A 7,820-nucleotide genomic window follows, 5' to 3' on the forward strand; every position below is an offset into this window, starting at 1 on the left:
TTTTGTGAAAAATATGTTGCCTTAAAATTAATGAACATTAAATTAGCTGCACTAATAAGTCATGTAACTTCTTCTTTTTTTTTAACATAAAATTTCTAAAATATAGAGGAAACAATTATGAGATCAGTCAAATTAGCTAATAACTCTAACATCCAAACAACAAAGTAGTAATATTTTTTATATTGTTCAGTAAGGCCCCCCGTGGATTATGTGCGTGAAAGGCCCACTGGTTTGGAATGGAGTGGATTTGGTAAAAATTGTTTTTATCAATTTTTTTTACTTATATTTCGAAAATTATTTGGTTTGAAGTAAAAAGTTCATTTCAAGATTTTTTTTTTTTTTTTGTTTTTTTTTCCTACGCCACAGGAAGTGGGCTATTACGCCATTTTCCCTCTCGCAGCCCAATACAATTTGACTCTTCCTCTTAGGGTTAGATTAAAATACATTTACATTTTCTTCAAAAGTGTTCAAATAACTTATTTTTCTAAACCATGTAGTTTATGAGGTATGGAGTGGACAAATATGACTAATGTATGTGGATTCCAAAATATAAAATTGTTTCCTTGAAGAAGTTTGTCGGGGGGTGCGGTCAGCAAAGAACAACATAAATAAACAAAACAATATTTATTTATTTTATGCCGACGTTTCGACCTGAGTTTCAGGTCTTCATCAGGGATAGTGGCGTGTAAAGGGGAGATGCTAACTGGAGCTATAAAATTGTTTGTTATAAAAAAACAACCTCTTCCATATCTCAAAAACTACTATGTTTAGAGAAAAATATTAGCGACCACTTTTGTTCGAAAGTTATAATCTCGTATAAAACTCATTTAACCAAATACCCGATGATTTCGAGACATACGCAGTAAACATATGCATACATGTATACGGTGTTTACTACATCCTCTTCCCTTCTATTGTTATCCCGACGCACAAACCCTTAGGAATTTTTTGCATGTGTTGTACTAACTAGCCTTACTAAACTTTTTTTTTTTTTGTTAAGTGTCTAATTTCAATGAACTAATATGTTTCTCCAACCTGCCATAAAAACTACGTTACATATAACATTACAAAAAAAAAGTTTGGTTGTAAATTTAATATTCTTCAATTTTGCTAAGAATGAATCATTCACTGAACCCCTTAGTTTTCGAGATATAAGTGAAAAACTTGATAAATAGAGCATTTTTTCTCACTTCTACGCCTCTCTCTACCACACTTATACCCGACGCACAAATCCGTGCACTTTGAAGGATAATGTTCTCGTCGTCTTAAATAATACAGGGTTCGTCCTAATTTTTTTTAATGTTAGTGTGTTTTATTTTTGTTTTTGTTTTTTTCTATGTTTTTTCCAACTTGACTACACTATCTGTCATAATTAACATTGGTATTTTCAATTCAGTAGAAGATTTAATCTTTCCCTAGTTCTGTTTGCTGTTATGTTTCATATTGATTTCAAACTAGCCATGTTATCTACAATTCTAGTTGGGCCAAAATTAGTTACGATGGAACTATAGGCTGATATTGTCATGGAAACTATATTAATTCATTAATGAATAAATATTATTATTTTATATTTTATTATAATGAGAGCGGAGTGGCTCAGGGGCTAGGCAATGCACTATTAACTCCAAGGACCTGGGTTTGAACACGACTGTGACAAATAATTGTTTATTCTGTTACTGTAGCCGTGAGTAAACCCTGTGGATTCGGGAGCCTAGTCTAGAATAAAAACTTGTAGTGATTCAGATTTATTATTCTATTATTATGATTATTAGCTTGTAGATTTTGTCGCAACTAATTTTTGCCAAACTCTATAATTATGATCCTTTTTTTCTTTTATAGATGTTCTTGCATATCTGTTTTAATGAACAAAAATGTTTGCTGAAGGTTTTCTCACATGCTAATCACAGTTATGCATCTGCTCATGAAACAATATTTTTCTTGTGTATTAATTATCCAAGTCGATTGTATCTGCTTTCGACATTTCTCACGGCTTTTATTTGCTTCTGCTTCAAAACTAGGCCTTCTCTCTCTTTCGTTTTGCGGCAGGAGAAGGTACTACAATGTTTATATTTGGTACAGGTGCCTATTTTCTAGTTTTTAAAAATTTAATTTTGTAACATTCTAATGGCAAATATTCTGACTTATTATGCAATCATCAATAGTTAAATTTTAAGTTATCTTTAGATTTTGTCGGCACCAACTTGAATTGAAATTAATTTGTTGTTTCATTTTTTTTTAACGTATTTTATTTGGACTGATTTTCTCTATCTTCTGGTCAGTACGAAAGGATTTCTAACTATTACTTAGATTATATAATATATTATGTTTACATTGAGACAGAGAGCTCTGTTCAATAAATTTAGTTTATGGCAGTGGCTTATAGCATCTTAGTTACATAAGATTTTTTTTTTTTTCAAATTAAATGATATGCAAACGACACAGAAAAAATCACAAGAAAAGTTGCTTAAACCGTAAGAATACAATGTGGTGATTCGGCAAAGGCTTGTATTTCTGCTGACAATGCTTTGAATGGAGAAAACAACAACTTCATTATCCACAGCATAATTACAGAAACTTTCCATATGCCTGCACCTTGATGTAGATCAGTGATTCATAAAAATTACTAAATTTCATTATAAAAAAATTTTTTTTCTACGGCAAAACGAAAGAGAGAGAAGGCCTAATTTTGAAGCAGAAGCTAATAAAAGCCGTGAGAAATGTCGAAAGCAGATACAATCGATTTGGATAATTAATACACAAGAAGAATATTGTTTCATGAGCAGATTCATAACTGTGATTAGTATATGAGAAAACCTTCAGCAAACATTTTTGTTCATTAAAACGCATATGCAAGAAGTTCTATAAAAGAAAAAAAAAGGATCATAATTATAGAGTTTGGCAAAAATTAGTTGCGACAAAATCTACGAGCTAATAATCATAATAATAGAATAATAAATCTGAATCACTACAAATTTATTATTCTAGACTAGGCTTCCAAACCCACAGGGTTTACTCACGGCTACAGTAGCAGAATAAACAATTATCTGTCACAGCCGTGTTCAAACCCAGGTCCTTTTTTTTTTTTTTTTTACATTTTTCTTTTTATGAATATGAAACATTTAAAATAAGAGTTTATTAAAATTTTCATTCTGCTCTTGACCATTTATTCAATGCTAAATTGTTATAGAATCAGTATAGAGGTATTCATCCTGTCATCTGAATAACTCAACTATAGGTAAAACAAAATTAAAAAACTAACAATTTAATAATTATTGTGACATGAAGACATTAATCAGACTGGGGAAACGGAAAATCACACAATGCGCATGCGCCCGGCGGATTAAAAGTTGTTAGAGGAGACGTTTATTTATACCATTTTTGTCATTCTCCATTATTTTCTAGGAATTTATATGTTAAATATTTTTTTTTTTTTAAATATTCAGATTTCAATAAAAGTATATGATACATCTATATTAATACTCTTAATTCCAGAAATGTTTTTTTAAACTGGAAGAAATATTTGTCCTATCATCTCCTTGAATTCTTTAATAGTTAATATTTGTCCATTTTTCATTGCTGTGTGAAAAATATGTGATGGTTAATTATCTCTAATAAACAAAATCAAATTTACCTCAAAGGGATATTTTTTCGGCATTTAAGCACCGTTAAGGTATTTATATACAGATAAAACCTAGCTTATGCAGAAGATATACCAAGCTTAATTAAAATCGTTCTTAAGATAATCGAAATTTGTATAAATTGTCGCACTCATGTTGAAAAAACAAATTAGACCAAGGTATCCGAGAATGTTCGGGCAAAAACTTTTTATTTTTCTGTTGCAACTATAAAAACTCATATTTTAAGGTTTCTCGAGGTGAGAATCAAGAATAAAAATTGCGTTCCTGCCAAGAACATACAACAGTTTAACAAAAGATACCGAAGCCGTAAACATATGAATGTCACCGGAGAGATCGGGCGGTATCGTCCCTTTCCGATTCCAACTATCTTTTATACAGTCTCAGTACTCCTGACTCTAATTTTCCCGTTTTCTCCTTTAGTTATTCATCAAATTCTTTAATATGTTGTATTTATCTATTGTTTATTACTACGAAAAATGTGAACTGGTTATCTATTTCTAATAAACAAAATTAAAATCACATAGAAGTGAGATTTTTTAATTTGTTTAGATGTTAAACTATTTAGACCTAGCCGAGTTTAACCAAAATCGATTCTATAAAGTTCCTATATATCGATTATATCGAAAAAGTTGCTGTCTCACCCCAGGGATGTACCCGCATTAAATATGTAATTTCAGTTTCTTACGACATTCCATTTTTTGAGCTAGGATGTCCACATGTACACCATTTTTCGAAAACTTGTTATTTCGACTCTAGGGACCTCAACTCAAATTCGAAATTTTTCCCGATCACGATACTTTCCCTTAGTATATATTCCACAAATAGGTAAGTGAAATAAAAAAATAAATTAACTCTTTATAAAGGTCTTAATATGATTTATCTTCCTTGTGTTTTCAATGCTGTGCTGAATGCTTGAAATCCATATTAAGTATACTGTACAAAATTATTCTCAAAAATTAAAATATTGTTATTCTTTAGAAGGCAAGTCCCTCCCGCCTGTTTCCGCCATTGGTTTATATCTTAGACAATGTAGTTAATTGTTTGTAATCCTTGTTGTGATTTGTTGATTAAAATGCAATTTGGTTGATATGGAGGTATTGATCCCGCAGATTATTCACTAATTTGCGGTTATGGTGTCTTTAATTCTCAATTCACTCTTTGAGAGATAATAAGATATTTAATTTATCCCGAAAATCCGTTTTAAGTAGTTTTGTATTCTTAAATTGTATTTAAGCTGGGTGAAAACGAATAAATGTCGCACTTAAACTATTACTGTTGGATCATGAAGCTTAAATTGAAGGTTTTTATTTAAAATTCAAGTTCAAAAAAAGTATTGGCTATTCTTGGCAGACAAGAAAAAAAGTTGTCTAACGGAGTGATAGAAGTGTCAAAAATGTTTCCTTTAGAATTTTGTTATTAATTAAAAACTATAGAAACTTTAGCCGACAACGGATGTGTTTGATTTTTCAGAAGAAAGCTGGATAGAAGCTGACTACGGGATCTCTTCGTGTACAATTGTATAGAACAGTGATTCTCAAAATATACGCCGTGGCTCTCCGGCGCGCCGCGGTGCCGACATTATGGCGCCGCGAAATATACAATTAAACAATTCGCCAATTTTCTTGGAATTTGTAATTCTCGATTTTTTGCGCCAACAATAATGTATACTGACAAAATTCCTGTTTAATTTATTTTTCAACTAACCTAACCACATGGTGGTATGGTTGTCCAGAATCAGTATGGATATTACCGAAACAGTTGAAATTAGGTATTTTATATTATCCCAAGGAAAATAGTATCTGTTTTTTGTTTATCTGAAAAAAGTATCTGTTTTTAATTTTTCGCTTTTAAAAAGGAAAGTTTTCTAATTTTTCAAGAAATTTAACTATTTAGAAAAAAAATCTGATGTATTAAGAGCGCCGGGGAAAAAAATCGATTATTTAGAGAACCGCAAACCGAAAAAGATTAGGAACCTCTGGGGGATAGAATATCAAGTTCTAGTACAAGAGCCGGGAAGAAAAAAAGGCAGTTATTTCACCCCAATTTTTTATTACTTTAATGAAAACTATGTATAATTACTATTCAAAACTGATGAGTCTGCCAAGTATAGGTAGGGGGGAATAAAAAATGGCGGCTGTTTCAAAACCTTAAAAAAACACTTATTTTTCATTCGGTGCTCTATATCTTAAAAACCACCAACAACACTAGAAAACCTAAGAGAACATTATTTAAGGAAGAGTAAATTTGCAGAAATATTAGCCCTAAAAGAGCTATTTACGTCCAATAGTTCTCGAGATATAGCTTTTTAAAAAGCAGAATTTCTTAAAAATATACTGAAAGATTAGTAGTTAGTTAATTTATTTTGAGAATTCTATATCTCAGGAACTATGTAATATACACATGTCTATTAGCACTCAAATTAAAGCTAGTTTAATGGACTATAAAAAAGTGTATGATCTTTACCTTCGTAGGAATAGTGGTTTTCATGTTATTTGCTAAAATAAGTTGGTTTATAGTTGTTCGGACAATAAATTTGATTTATGAAAAACTTCATTTCAGAAACCATTGGACGTACAGATGGCTGCCAGCGCTCAAATTAAAGCTAGTTAAATTTACTACATAATAGTTAATTATGTTTATCTTTGTAGGAGTAGTAGTTTTTATGATATTTGACAAAATAAACTCTTTAGCAAATTTGCTCTTCTTTAAATGATGTTCTCTTGGGTTTTCTTGTGTTATTCCTACTTTTTAAGATTAGAGCTCTTAATGAATAATTAGTTTTTTTTTTTATCGCTTTGAAACAGCCGCCATTTTTTATTCCCCCTACCTATACTTGGCAGACTCATCAATTTTGACTATCAATTATACATAGTTTTCATTAAAATAATCAAAAATTGGGGTGAGGTAACAGCCTTTTTTCTCCTCTTGTACTATTCATTGTAGAGATGGGTTCGGCAGTGAAAAGTTTTACCTCTTACGTTTAGATATTTTTTATTTAACATAGTAGTTAACTACTGTCAAAATTAAATAACTGATTGTTATTTATCTGACCAGTTACTGGAAGTTGAAAGACACGAAGAGGAAGTTAAAGATGTCGTGATTAGTAACTTTTTTTATAAATAAATAAGTGATTAGTATCTGCAACTATGAACTAGCGTTTGATGAACTTATGGAGGAGTTCTGCCAGCAGAACGTGTCTCAGATAGCTGGGGTATTGACCCTCGGTGTATATACATCTCGATGGGGTACAATCAAGTTTCATAGTTGAATACTCTTTTCGTAGGGCTTAATAGTGATATGCAACCAACTATTTATTATATTTGACTAGTGAAATCTAATCTTTATATTTGACTATTTCATGTATATACGTTGTGTTTATTCTAAAATTCTTTTGTTGCATTTTTTTCTTACTTGTATATACGTCGTGTTTGTTCTAAAATTGTTTTGTTGTATCTTTTCTTACTTGTTTATACACGTCGTCTTTTTCTAAAAATTTTGTTGTTGTATCTTTTCTTACTTGTTTATATGTTGTGTTTGTTCTAAAATTCTTTTGTTGCACTTTTTCTTACTTGTATATACGTCGTGTTTGTTCTCAAATTCGTTTGTTGCATTTTTTCTTACTGTACTCAAATTAAAGCTAGTTTCAGTTACTAATGTAAATATACACTATAACCCCACTAATAGTGGGGTTATAGTGTATATTATATTTGCTTATGAATATGAATTTCGCAATTTTTTCAAAACAACTATAAATCAATTTATTTTAGGAAACATCACGAAAACTACTACGTTTGTGAAGATTAATGATGGGTTCTAGGATTATAATATTGGATGAGTTGTAGGTTTCTATCAACCTTATTGTAAATTCAACTAGCTTTAATTTAAGTGCTGGAATACATCTGTACGTCTAAAGATTCCTAACAAATATGTTAGGATTGTATATATAATATCCAAATAAAATTCATAACTGATTTTTCGTTATGAAATGTTCATTCAAAAAACTGTACCTCGTGAACTATTGAGCATAAATAGCTCTATTATAGTTGAGCTGAGACCACTCACTAATTTAAACTAGTAACCATTCATGGTATTAATTTAAGTAATCAAAAATTAGGCAGATATAACCGATTTCTCCCCTATGCTATACTAAAATTATAAAATATATAAAAACAATAATAACAT

General features: G+C 30.5%; 1 protein-coding gene across 1 annotated transcript in view; it reads left to right on the forward strand.

The window, feature by feature from the left end:
* The window catches only part of LOC106681920 (leucine-rich repeat-containing protein 58), a 37,679-nt gene that overhangs the window by 12,024 nt on the left and 17,835 nt on the right, over window positions 1-7,820 (forward strand). The gene's annotated exons all lie outside the window — the stretch shown is intronic.

The sequence above is a fragment of the Halyomorpha halys genome, unplaced genomic scaffold (assembly GCF_000696795.3).
Source record: "Halyomorpha halys isolate HHAL.00 unplaced genomic scaffold, Hhal_1.1 Scaffold374.1, whole genome shotgun sequence".
NCBI classification, from domain to species: Eukaryota; Metazoa; Arthropoda; class Insecta; order Hemiptera; family Pentatomidae; genus Halyomorpha; species Halyomorpha halys.